This window comes from Buteo buteo, chromosome 16 (assembly GCF_964188355.1).
Source record: "Buteo buteo chromosome 16, bButBut1.hap1.1, whole genome shotgun sequence".
Taxonomy (NCBI): Eukaryota; Metazoa; Chordata; class Aves; order Accipitriformes; family Accipitridae; genus Buteo; species Buteo buteo.
The window spans coordinates 4,099,478-4,112,786 of record NC_134186.1 but is presented as its reverse complement, the minus strand read 5'-3'; the positions used below and the strand labels follow the sequence as shown (position 1 = coordinate 4,112,786).

Here is a 13,309-nt window from a genome sequence, read left to right as displayed (position 1 = left end):
AATTAAGTCCTCTCTGTGGCTTCTACTATTCAGGAATTCAGAGTGGCAATTCCAGCCTTCCCCTCTGACCTTTTATTCGCTAAACTGGCTGCACGCTGGGTTTCAGGTTGTTTCATGCCAGGTGCATCTGATAAATCAGGTTGTTCTGCATCTAGCTTCCTTTTCCAGCAGCTGCCCGTCTCCCGACCATATGGCAGAGCTACACATCCACCCGTGCCCCTGAACTGCTCCTGTAAAGGCTGCTGGTACCTGCACCGTCTTTATATCCCGTGACTCAGACAGCACCAATTCAATACTCCAACTCGATGCTGGATGTCATTCTGCTCTCGTTTGTACAGAATCAATTATATTTCTTTGGAAATCTGCTTTGAACCCCGCTAGGACGTAGAACAAACCAGATTATGGGTATTGATAATTCCATGTTAATAACTTAAAAGAAGAAAAAGAACTGTCCTTGAGCAAAGACAGAAGATGTTAGAATAACAGTCTCCCCAGAGCAGGGATTATCAAGTTTCTCATGAGCATCTTTGGCACAGAGGAGCCGTCCCTGTTCTGCCTCTGCCGTCACAAATGATACAGCTAGACTCTGGGCCCGCTCCTCCAGCACTGAGACCAACAGGAGCTTTACTAACCCCAAAGGAAACCGGACCGGTCCCCGCTTTTAGCTCTGCCACCACTCTAAGACAGCAGCCACCCTGCGCGAGTCCCGTCCTGGGGTTAATCCCAGCTCGCTGCAGCCCTGGGACAGGTTCTGGAGACCCCAGCCCCTGTTCCCCAGGGACTGCCTCTCCTTGGGAGATCCCTTCCTATGCTCTGCTGCTGGGAAGGGAGGATCTGCCACACTGTAAGCAGTTTGGGACAGTGAATGCATGTGTTAAGCCCTGCTGCTATTTATGGTGCTGTTTCCAGGACAGATAATAATAATATCATGTGACAAGTGCGTGACCACCCCAACAGCAAACGTGGGGTTTGATTTGCAGCCTTAATTTGAGACTGGCTAGTGCCAAATGCTGGGTCTTCACATTATGGCACGCTCAAGCTGTCTGACTCAGATGTTTGGGGATGCAACAGAGCATGCAAGAACAGGCATGGACTAATGTGCACCCTCTGTCCCCCCCGGCCCTGTCCCCCGCTGCCCAGCATACCAGGTCCCTTCTGCCACCTCTCTTCTGGGAAGTGCCTCCGGCAGCCTCAGTCCGATTGCGTGGTTCCTGATCCACCAAAAGCAGATTATTTCTGCTGTACCATATGCAAAAGCTGTCTATGTATTTACAAAAGTCCATTATTTCCTGTTACAAGCTCCAGCTCCCCCCCTCCCCAGCCCCAGCTTTTCTACCATATTTGAGAATGAAAATAAAAGAACAACGAGGAGTTACCTGGAAAACAAACAAAAAAAAAAAGGTGAAAGCCAAGGTGAGGCAGGGTGATGTCAGTCCCATAGCAACAAGAGGTTTCAATTAATCACATGTAAATTGAGATGCAGTGTAAAGCAGGAAATACATTCAGCAGGGTGCTGGTGGCCAGTCCTCAGTTGTGCGCCTGGCTAAGTGGAGAGAAGTGGCGTGGGAGCTGTGCCCTGGGGCTCTCTCCTCTCTTTGGCCATCAGCCCAGGGTTGCAAGGGGTCATTGGCCACCCTTCAGCCCCGAAATACGTGGCTACATCAGGTACTGCTTCTACTTAGAGAGCAGAGCTAACCGGACAGTCTGTCCTTGCAGTGAAAGAGGCAACATGGCACCTAAGTTCAGGAATACAAAAAGTACCTGCACGCCATATCCTCAGGGATGAGGTGGTTGTCCTGAGGAAGAAGTACGCAGCCGCTGCCTGCTTGTCCACCGCAGCAGACCCTGGATCCAGCAGCTGGTTTCACCCCTGCCTGGCAGAGCGATGAGGTCCCAAAGATACTCAGTTCCTACAAGTTTCATGCACCCGCTGGAGGTGGGTGAATTCAGCTCTTTTCGGATGCTAGAGCTGGCAAGGCACAAGCCCGTGGGGAACCAGTCCGTCCACCGGAGCAGAAATAGGACATGGGCATTTGCCCCTCAGCTACAGTGGCAAAAGTGCTGAGCTTGAGCCATACCCTGGTGTCCCCAAACTGTGGAGAAACCCCCAAAGCTATGTTGGGAGATTTCCCCACTGACCCTGGGGGTAGGAATGCAGGGTCCGGCTGGCAGGAGCCCAGCAGGCTTTCCATCCAGGAGAAGGGAGCTCCTTTTACTGGTGCTGCATGGAAATCAAAGCAGGTCCCACCACTGCAGGGAGAAATCTCTTTCCCATTCATTCAGTGATCCCAGAGGAAGCCAGGGCAGCGCAGCAGCCGATGGGAGCGTTTGACTCCGTTTTGCTGAAGTCCCGCAGTGTTTGGTTGTTTCCAAATGTGGCATCTCCACTTGCCGGGAGCTGCAGGTCAGGCAGTGCAGGTCCCTCCAGGCTGTAAACCCCCCCAGCCTGCCTGCCTGGGAAGATATCATAAAATATTGATTATTCTCAGCACACTCCTGTCCTCCAGACATTTAGCAGCTCACTTTTCCTGCAGTCAACAGCAAAGCAGAGGCCCCTGGCTCCTGAGCAAATCCTTGCTGGGTGAATGGAAGTGCAGGGACAGGTAGGTCGGTAAATGCAAGAACAGGAAAGGGCTTTGAAACTCATAGGTCTGGGTGGTTTTATTTTAATGAGGAGAGAAATACAGCAGCTGAGAAGCTCGTAGGGGCACCGGACAGTTGATGTGTGTGCAGAGGGATGCAGTATCCACAGAGCAGCAAAGTACCTCGTCTGCTTGAAAGCGGGACCAGATGAAGTGCCGCTATCCTGGCGCGCTAACGCCTGCCCGCACAGTCGTTGCGGTAACGCTGCTTGAACCAGTTGCCGAGTTGCTGCTCTGTGTTCAAAGCAACGTCTGTGCAGAGTTGGGCCATAGGTGCCGCAGGCTCTGATGGCCCCATATTAGCCCCAGCTGAAGAACTTTCTTCAAGCTCTCGGCAGTCAACAGAGAGGGAAGGGGTCCTACAGCCCTCTCCTGCCAGAGCCAGCCCCGAATGCGAGAGCACTGGGGTGACTGCTGACATCCAGTGTACGAGCAGTTTCTCGGAGCGATGCTTCTCCAGCCTCTCTTGCCACATCAGGAATGACTGTATCTTGCTCCTCACAGGTTCCCTGGGGCATTCAACACCCACTTGTGTAGACACGAGCACTGAGGGGACTTGTCCTGGCCCGCCAGCCACCGGCACGGAAAGAATCTCCTGGATCCCATCTCCTGCTCTAGCCCTTAGGCATTTCTACGTACCCAGCTACTGATTTCCACAGATCCACCCTCAATCAGCATGTAAATTGGCTAGGAAGTCAGCCTAATCCTTTCGGAAGAGCCTAGCTTTGCTGGGAAACTGCTGGCGTGCAAAGCAGTCCTGTCCGAGCCGTCTTTGCAGCCGGGTGCCTGAGTCTCACCAGCTTGTGGGTCCTGAGGCAGGCTCTTCTCCTCCACACCCTTTACCCGTGTTACTGGTGAACGGCAACAATATCTCCCTGAGGAATTTTGGAGAATCCCAGAATGGGGAGATGGAAGGGAGAGGAGAATGAAAGTATTGCTGCAAAACAGTCTCAGGAAAAAGAGGTCAAAGCACCTGCAAATGAGACAACACGTGGCTTTGCTTCTCCTCTCAGCCCTGCAAACTGCTGTGTAAGAACTGCCTTTTTTATTTGGAAATGCTACTGTAAAATGGGTCCCAATGGTGTTTTGAGAGCTCATGGCTTGGCTACGAGCAGGAGCATCAACAGAGATTGCTGGGATTCCCAGATGGATGGAAAATGTGTTTATTTCTGCCAAGGCATTTTCTACGTGCTCTCTGCATTAATCTTGTAGGAAGTGGCAGCGAGACAAGAGGAGAGAACATTCAGTGGGGGCCTGGCAAATCCGCAGTGTGGTGTTTCTTCCTGCTCCAGCCCTGCTCCTCTGCTGCACAGCTTTTCATCTGCAAATTCTGTGATGTTGCTGCCAAAAGGGAAACCCAAAATTCATGGCCAAGAGGATGAGTTGCAGTGGCAGAGAAGTTGTTTTGTATTTGACTGCAGCAAGTGGCCGCGCCAGGCTCTGAGCTTTTTCCTCCTGCTACATCAGAGGCTCGTACATACTTCTGTGCTGCCTGGAGGAGCCACGAGAGTTGTCCTGGCAGGCGTGTAGAGGTGCTTACCACCCAGCCCTCTCCTGACAAGTGCGGAGGGTCAGTGCTGAAAGCAGGACCAGGACACGCAGCACAGTTGAGGATGAGTGGGACTGGGCAGAGGAGGATGGGGGCAGCTCCCATGAGGGGCACCAGCAGGGAGCAAGAGCATGTTCTAGCCATTTTTAGCAGCCACTTCAGCTGCTTACCAGCACTTACCAGCTGTGGTTTTAGCAGCTGATTCTACCTGGCTGGGCAGGACAACCCCCTGCACATCTGCTGCCACTTGAAGCTCCTCTGGAAACATCCCCCTTAGTCGCTTTGGAGATTTAGCACACAGCTTGAAGGAAGAGAGAGGCTGTGAGTTAGAGATGGGGTAGGGACCAAACAGCATCCCTTGATACAGGTTTCTAGCTGCCTGCAGTGCTGCAGGCGTGCTGCAGAAGGAGTATGGAGACATAGAGCCTGCCCCAAAAGGCTCCCAATCTAATCCTTAGATGTGATCATGACTGATAAATGATAAAGTAATGAAGAAAAGGCATTAAAAAGATGATGAAAGACCAAAGGAGACAGCAGTAACCCTGCCGACTTGCTCAGCTCTGATGCAAGCTCCTTTTGACAATTCAATTACTATGTGATGCTAATTACCGAGTTGATGGTATTGAGCGCCAAGGCAGAAGGGCACTACAAGAAAAGGATATTGATAGGGAAAGGTGGCAGCAATAGCACTTCTTGCCCAGAGAGATGCCAAACTGCATCAAGGGAGCACTGAAAAGGAGCCAGATCTGGGGTGGAGCGTGGCGGGGGACAGTAACGTTGGATGACAGCTCAGAAAGGGAACGATAATGAATGTGATAGTTGTCTGAAACAGAGGCTGATCTTGCACAGGCAGAAGGCAATTAACCAGGAGAGGGTTTCAGATCCGGGCTGGCGTAGATGCTTCTCTGCTGTCAGCCCTTTAAAAGCCTGCAGCTGGGCATTTGCACTTCTCCTCTCAAATCTGGTGTTCCCAACTGAGAGCAGTCACCACACAGTGGTCAGGGACCAAACCCAGACTTCTGACATGTCACGAAAGAGCCCAGGGACTTGTCCTTAATCAGATGAAAGCCACTGAAGGGTTAAAGTCACTCCACTGTGCCTCAAGTCCCATTGCTCGCTGCAACATGCATAACAGTGCCTTCCCTGAAAACAAGGTCACCAACACGCTCACTTTCACTAATTCCATATTTAAAACACGGCTTCTCAATCAAAGAGATGCTATTACCCACAAAGCAGCTTAAATTGTCCCTTAGATTTAAATACAGCCTGTTGCATAAAACATCTTTTTATCAATTTCACTTAGGGCTGACAAGCGCTCCCCCGCGCACATCCTTTTAATAACGTCAGTGCGCTTCACACAGCCCTTAAGTGCATTCCTCTGGGAAGCAAATACCCTTAAGGGCACCTTTTGTCATTGTTCGTTTTCTCCAGTTGCTGAAGAGGGATCGTGCAGAGAAGCACTGGGCTCCTATCGCATCACGTCGCATTTCAGGAACAGCACTCTGTGTGCAGTTTCCAGGAGGTGGGTGGAGGGTGCCAGGCTAGAAGAAACATCCTCAGCTGCCATGCAGGGCGTGAGAAAGGGATATTTCGCTTCTTCTCCAGCCCACTGTCTGCCCAGTGAGAAACCCACATTTGAGTCTGTGTCTGGTATTAGCGAGCAGAAATTTAGAACATTGTCGTGGCAAGGACAGACCTCCCTCCCTAAGGATGCTCTCAGCACCAGCAAGCCTGACACGGGGACTTCACCACTACAGCCCCAGTTGCCCACCTTTGGCAAAGGAGCATCAAATCCCCCTACCCAGCACTCCAGTCGCTGTAGCTCTGCTAGTGCCATGTTACTTATTGGACATCAAGTGATGTGCTCTTTCCCAGAGCAAGAGGCACAAAGTTTTGAGGTAGGTTGGGGAATCATTTGGGAATCAGTTGAGTGTAGCACTCTAGCACTTCAAGAGGAATCAAAGGGAGAAATAAGACTAATTTTATCAAATTTTATGGGGAGAACAGGATGGAAACAGTGTTACCTTGTGGCTAGTGCGCTGGTCTGGCCTTTGGGGAACTCTGGTTTATTTTGGCTTCTGCAGATGGGCTCGATGGATGACAATTGGCCAAAACGTTGGTCCTCTGTGTTTTAGTTCTCCATCTGCCAAATGAAGAGAACAAGACAAATGAACTGATGAGAAGTGCTGCATAAGATAGAGATTATGTGGTTAATTAACAATGGCAAGAGTTCAAGCTACAGACTTCCACAACATTTTCTCTCAGGCCGTAACACTCTCCCCACTGCATGCTGGAGGGCTGGGTCAGGAGCAAGCCCAAAACCTCGTGCTGCCAGCAGCTCGGTGCTGGAGCTGGCCTCCCATGCAGATCATCCGTCCGTGCACCGAACCCAGCCTGGCTTTGTAAGCAGGCTTGATTACAGCATCACAGGCACTGCCAGCAACCGAGGACCAGACAGAAAAGGCATTGACTAGTCAGGCTGTTAAAAACTGCTCGCTGCTGGCGCTGCAAACTTGTATGGCATCCGGACACTGAACTGGACTTCTCAGCAGCTGCTATACATAAAGGTTGGCGATGGAAGGGATTGGAAATACAGGAACCTTTTTAAAACTCAAATTAAAGGAGGCTTTTTTAAAAAGACAAAAAACCTCCCAGACCTCATTATTTTAAAAAAATCCATCAGAAAGGTAGTGGAAAATCTGTATTGCCTGCTGTTTAGTTAAACGGTTCCCATCTTGTCATTAGATGCTAGAACTTGGTTTATCAGAAGAACTGTGCATCTGTAGAACAATTGCTTTCATATTAGTGCCCACAGGGCACTGCCAGGGAGCTGTGCTCTCCATCAATTTTTGGCCATCTGTGTCCCCTTTCATGCTTTGGGTTTTTTTTCCCCTCCATTTTCTGAGCTTCAGGCTGACATTTGCTCTCTAGGATTAGGAGGTCGCCATCTTCATCAGTCTGAGAGAATGGTTTTCATCCCAGAGACTCCAAGCCCAGCTGCCAAAACTACCATGACATTAGAATTGCTTGTGAAGGGATGCTGGGAGCTTTGAAGTCTCACTACATTCAATGGGACGTAAGGATGCTTTACACCTCTGCTGGATGAGGCCGTATGAAACCATGGCTGCCTTCCTTGTTCTCTGCTGTTCCCTGCAAGGAGCCCTGGGTGAAGCATCTCGGGAACAGGACTAGCACTAACCTGGGTATTGGATTTCAGAGTGAAGCAGAAGTGGAATGTGAATGGACCCTGCAGAGGGAAGCTGAATGGAAGGGAGAAGGTCTGAGACAAGGACAATGATCAAGGGCTGGTCTGTAGAACTGGAATAAAGCAAGTTTCAGGTGACTTCTCCAGAACCCTTTGGCTGTTCTAGGTATCAGACATCTGGCTGTCATCTCTTGAAGCAGATTCATATGAGCACAGTTCCAGCAAAATTCCCTCACTTGTGCACAATCTGCTGTGCTCCTGCTGCCTCATGGCAGTATATTTGCCAGGCAGAGACCAGACAAGCAAGAACAGTGGGAGAGTCAGCCATGAAGCCCGCTTCCAGGTACTGCAGCCCGTGTTCCAGGGACTCCTTGAAACCATCCTGCTAACTGGATGCAACTGATGCAAATGAAATGTGTTTGCAGCTGAAGTCCAGTGAGCAGTGTCACAGCTTTCTTTTGGATGCAGGCTGAGGCTTGGCAGGGCCAAACCTTTGAGAAATCAGTTTTCTTTTCTTTTTTTCCTTTATGAAGAGAATTTCAAAGTCTCTGTGCATCTTCTTCTGTTTTCCGGCACAGCCAACGCCACCTGCCATCCTCCTCTTTAAATCAGCACCCCTGTTGTCATTGCAGAGGTGCAGAGGCAAGACAGCAGGAGCACAAACCAGACAGATTGGGGTTAGCACCAGCTACAGTGGCTAAGTGGACTGACGGATGCTTTTAATAACCGCAAATGCTATTCTTGGTGCTGATGATTTAGCAGTTATCATAAGATACAGAGGGAATTAAAATGAATCTAAAGAGACTACTTACTTTTCATCTATGCCCGCCTGCTGCCCGCTGGCTTGGCTCCGGCTCATGCTATTACTGCAGGGAGCTACCACTGCCTTTCAGCAAAGAATCAAAATCCACAATTGCTTGATTTAACAGCTGGAATATTGCAGCCTTCCTTCTGTACATGGTCATCCAAGGTCACTGAAAAACATTGCAAGGTTTTATGTTTTGATTTTTGTTTGGGCTGAGAATAAAATCTCCTCAGAAGCAAACAACACAAAACTCATGACCTAAGTTATGTCATTAGTTACTTGGTTAAATTGCATTTTTTTTAGTAACTCTATTTGAGTATGTGTGAATTTTTCAAACAAACAATGGGTTGCAGTGTTCCTTTTTAGTCAAGAGAGATTTTAAGGCCAATCATGAATGGTGAAGTAGCCCCTCTCCAGGTTTGGGTGAAAAGCACAAGGACACAATCCCCTTCACACAAGTATGAACTTTCTGGGAACCAGACCCCTGGCTCCCCGACCACAATTCTAGCCTTCCTGGATGAAACTTGCTGCCCTCAGTGTTATCAGTTGGTGTCTCCATAAAGGTCCTCTAAGACAGCAGAAATCCTTGCACTGAAAGGTTTCAGAAAGCAGAAACATTGGGTCTTAGGAATCTGTGAGATTTAAATGTTTTTTTCCCACCAGTTTTGAACAACATGCATGGATCCAGTAAATCTATTTCTACTCATGCTCTGAGCACTGCAGAAATACCCGTAAGGCCCTTGTCTAGGTGGCTAACAGTGCAAGTTCTTAAGCATGCATGGTACTACAGCAAAGACAAGCCAAAAAATGAGGCGGGGCCACAGATTCAAGAAATTAGGCAATTGCAAGAGAACAAATGCAAAGCAAGAGACTAACTGCAGGATCAAAACAAGCACAGCTCTGAAGGCAGAAATAGTGCGTATTACAGGATGACCGCAGCCAGAATAGGACAAACGTTGCATCTCTGCTATTAACACCCGTCAGCATGCAGAATACTGCCTTGTAGGCGATCCCATTTCAGCGGCTCAGTAAATCCATCAGCCGATGCCCATCAGCAGTGGCACAGTAGCTGCCTGAGCTCACAGGGACCCCATTTGCAGGGTAACACACGCAGGTTTTTGGTGAGCAAGGACCAAGCCATCGCTCAGCAGGGGCAGAACCCGCCTGCCATCAGTCAGGGTGGCTTGGCTGGCAGATGGCACCACACCGCCAGTTAAACACTACTGCCTTCAAGTGTGTGCTTGCAGCCTGCAGATGGGACTATCTGAGGGCAGACAGGTCAAGACTTGGCTACAACTGATTATTCCTTTCGATTTACCAGTGCTGGCTAACATGCACTAAAACTACAAGCTCCTGGGGCAAGTCAGGCACCAAAAGATCCATTAAAATAAAGCAGGTTAAAAGGTCATCTTTTTGCTTCACGGACAACGGAAAGGGGCAGGGAGAACCCAGCTTCCAGGCATTTACTATTGTATTTGTTCATTGCTCTCCAATAATTTGAATTTTTGCATTCATTAAATCAGCATTATCAATTCTCAACATTACCGCTTGCCTCATTTCCTCTCTCCTACAAGATCTCAATTTATTCCATTCAAATCCTCAGAGACAGCTTCCTGTGTCCCTATTCTAACCCTCTTGAATGTTTAACTCTTCTTCTGGTACACCCCAAACCTCCCAAGGAGCAGGGGTCACAAGACTGGCTTCCCTGTGGATCCCCAGCCCTTACATCTCCGGATGGGGAAGGAACAGCCTATTCCCTGATCACCAGCCTGTGCTTTCCTTTGCCTCCTGGGTTAGCTTCTCCACCTGCAGCCCCCTGTGCCCTTTCCCCACGGCTTAGGCACGAAGTTGATCTCTCAGCTGTAATAAAGGGGAGTCAAGTTTTGCACAGCCTATGGACACAGCCCCACCTCCCCTCCACTGGGATATTCTGCCATTGTCTATTTTGAAAGAGAGGGGAAATTGTGTTTGGAACACTGAAAGCATCTTAAAAATGAGGTGACATTGTCGGTGCTGGTGCTTCCATGGCAACCTGCATTTGTTTCTCAGAGCTGTTTCATAATAATTAATACGCCACTTCCATTCACGTGGCCCATGTTCAGAGTGCACGGCACAGCCCCCACTGGGACTTTCCTGGGTCGCATGAAATATTTATACCAAAGAATCAGAGAAAGAACTTTTCTGGCGTGTTCTGGCCACTGGGACAAAGCAGTGACACACAGACATCCCATCACCGCTTTGCTAGCGGGAACACATTTGCTGACAGTAGCTGGGCAGAGCCCGTAATGACATCCCTCCCACGCGATGACAGGGCAGCCAGAGAAGCCCCGGTCCTGTTGATCACACCAGACCAGAACAAGCGCTTGTTACACAGTCACAGCAACAAATCCAGGATTCTCCTCTTCACGCACCAGCAAACGCAAGGTGCCCTACCTTGCCACGCTGCGCTGACGTGTCTAGACGTGACCAAAAGTAAGGGGATTTGGAGAACTGCACCAGCAAAATGCTTAGGCACGGAGTAACGTGCATGTCTTGCATTCCCTCCCTGCTGCACACTCTGGGGGAACGTTCAGCTGAACGTGGGAGGGCGCAGGGGAAAAGCAGATCAAAGATGCGGTCGCCTACCATCGCAGTAATAAAGACAAAGCTGCGAGCGGAGCCTGCAGATGTACTGTCTCTGGGCTGCGATCCTGCCAGATCCCACACATGGAGAAGCAGGCTCTCAGCTGGCAGAACCTGGCTAGGGATTGCCAAAGAAGATTCAGGTGCTGCAAGCTGTGGCTAGGAAAGATTCAGTAGGTGCTACTACATAGTCTGAGCTCCAGCAAGAAGCCAAGGGGATTTCCTGCTCCAGCAACTCCAGTCTTTCAGGGGATACATAAAACCCAGTGATTAGACCCAATATAGCTATCAAATATCCAATGGCACTTTCACAGGAGGAGGAGGGCAAGCCCAGGGTCCTGGCTGAACTCCAGTTTAGATAAATTCTGCCAACCTTCATTCTTTCTGCAGCTTCAATTGGATACGGGATTTGGAGGCTTTTCTCTGCCGAGATGTATTTCTGGCCCTTTTTCCTGCTGACTGGACTCTTAAAATAACACAAAAAAAAGCACCAAAAACCAACCAAACGCCCCCAAACCCCCCACCAACCCTTCGTGTGAAGCCTGGCCTGTACCCCACCAGCATCAGTCTGGGAATAAACTAGTCATCTTCATAGGCTCTGAAATGTACTTCACAAAGGCACTCACGTATGAAGTCTGGGAAAGATATGTAAAGATCCACAAGTGTCGGACGCTTCCTAAAGAGCCTGGTATAGCAGATGTGCAAGCCAAGAACTCTGCTTTCCCTCGTTGACCTTTCTTCTGCTGAGTGAAATGCTCAAATGGGGGATATTAAGTCATCAACAACAAGCGTAAACTAGGGTTGCGAAAGGGAGAGACCTCTCGCTGGAGCTGTGCCTTGGTATCATTTAAACAGGCTTGAGAGGCTTAATTGTAGGCTCTGGCAGAGTACACACGGGCTGCTTCACCCCACGCTCGTGTAGTCACAGCTACGAGCAGGAACTGCCCCAGCTCCCGGAGTCACAGTCATTCACTGCTTAGCAGTGCTGGTGTAACTGAAACATTCCCATGTCCCTGTGAATTATCGTGAAAAGAGGGCTGATAAGTCTCAACTGGCTGAATATACAAACCCCCTGAAGTCCCAGACAGTGTGTGTTTGTTTTCTTGCTGCTGTGGCTCCTGTTGTCAGAATCTGTCAGGAGATTTTGCTCTGTATTTCGCTACGATGGGAGCATGTGCAGCTTGGATTCAGCTCAATCCCCTTTCATCAGCTAATTTGAAGCTGCAAAGCGAGGGGCCAAAATCCCAGGAAACAGAAGCTGTTCCTTTGAGCCTGCCTATGAACATTTAAGAGGTTAATGAAGAGATCCCCAAAGTTGAAAAAATTGCATGGACAGTCCATGACGTGCAAGAACTTTCCTCTATCAAAAGGTCAGAATTATTTCAGTTCCCTCCCACCTGAATGACGTCTCACGATCCTTTATCAGACTGACAGGGCTTCTCCTGGTGCTACGTGTCACAGGAGACATCTCAGAAGTCCTCATCCTCTTCTTCCTGGGAACAGTGCTTTCATAGCAGAAACTTCCAAAGCCCTTGTCAGTTCTGAAACATAAAGCAGCAGCTTTTATTTCTTCATGTCAGCAACCACCCTTTCTGGCTCTGCTTTTACATACCAACTGCCTTGTTTACTATAAAGAAGGTTCTTACGTTGTGTCCCTTGTTCACTTGAGGTGTAGCTGCACCAAGGAGCATTTGGCTGCTCCCCTCGTCTTTGTTTCTGATTCTTCACCTCTGACAGTGACTCACCTCTTGATATTTCCCCTTTTACTACGCTTCCTTTTGCAAAACACACTAGTTTCATCCCTCTGATGAAGCAATGAGCTAGGGAGTGTCTACAGGGACTTGCAACATTAATGACTAAAACCCAGCAGCTACATGCAATGCTTTACTCAGAGGGTTTTGTTTTGTTTTAAATTGTAAAGTTGAACATCCGTTCTCCTAACAACTACAGAACTTGGCAGCACTGTGGCAACACCCTTCCTACAAGGCTCTCGAGGGTTTTTCTCAAGGTTGTACATTATCATCCTCATTTTAAATAGGAGAAAAAGTTCAAAGCACAGACAGGTTAAATGCTTTGCCTGAAACCACAAAGAAACTGAGTAGCAGGGTTGGGAAAAACTGAGGTCTCTTCCCACCCTTAGTACTACCAAGCATCATTTCAGGAAAATCAAAATGTTAAGCCAGATTCTTGATGTCCTTTCCAATTAACTTTCAGTAGAGGAAAATAGTCAAAGCGCAGGATTTAGTATTGAAACACTGTCACAAGCTCTGGCTAGCCTGCAGTTAACTTGCCCCTACGAGATCAGATCAGAAAGGCTCAGCAGCATGCCTTAGACCTAGAATTAATAGAGAAGCTCATTCTTCAGCTGGAGCAATGGGATGCCCATCTCTTTTGGAGAAGATACCTGCTGGTGCCCTTCAATTCAATTACACCTAAAGATTGTATATGGGCAACCGCACACAGAGGTTTCAGGATGACACCCTTCA

The 13,309-nt window shown here is 48.9% G+C and overlaps 1 protein-coding gene across 2 annotated transcripts in view; it reads right to left on the bottom strand.

The window, feature by feature from the left end:
• Positions 1–12,539, bottom strand: part of LDLRAP1 (low density lipoprotein receptor adaptor protein 1) — a 41,779-nt gene extending 29,240 nt beyond the window's left edge. The window contains exons 1-7 of one of the 2 annotated variants that reach the window (XM_075047477.1): positions 12,470–12,539; positions 12,221–12,364; positions 8,209–8,370; positions 6,216–6,334; positions 4,372–4,492; positions 1,762–2,454; positions 1,146–1,211 (exon numbers count right to left, since the gene is read on the bottom strand). The gene's annotated coding sequence lies outside the window, so the exon portion shown is untranslated. Of the gene's footprint in view, positions 1–1,145; positions 1,212–1,761; positions 2,455–4,371; positions 4,493–6,215; positions 6,335–8,208; positions 8,371–12,220; positions 12,365–12,469 lie in introns of those variants that run through there. The other variant, XM_075047476.1, reaches the window with a different exon arrangement.
• Positions 12,540–13,309: the final 770 nt, after the last annotated feature.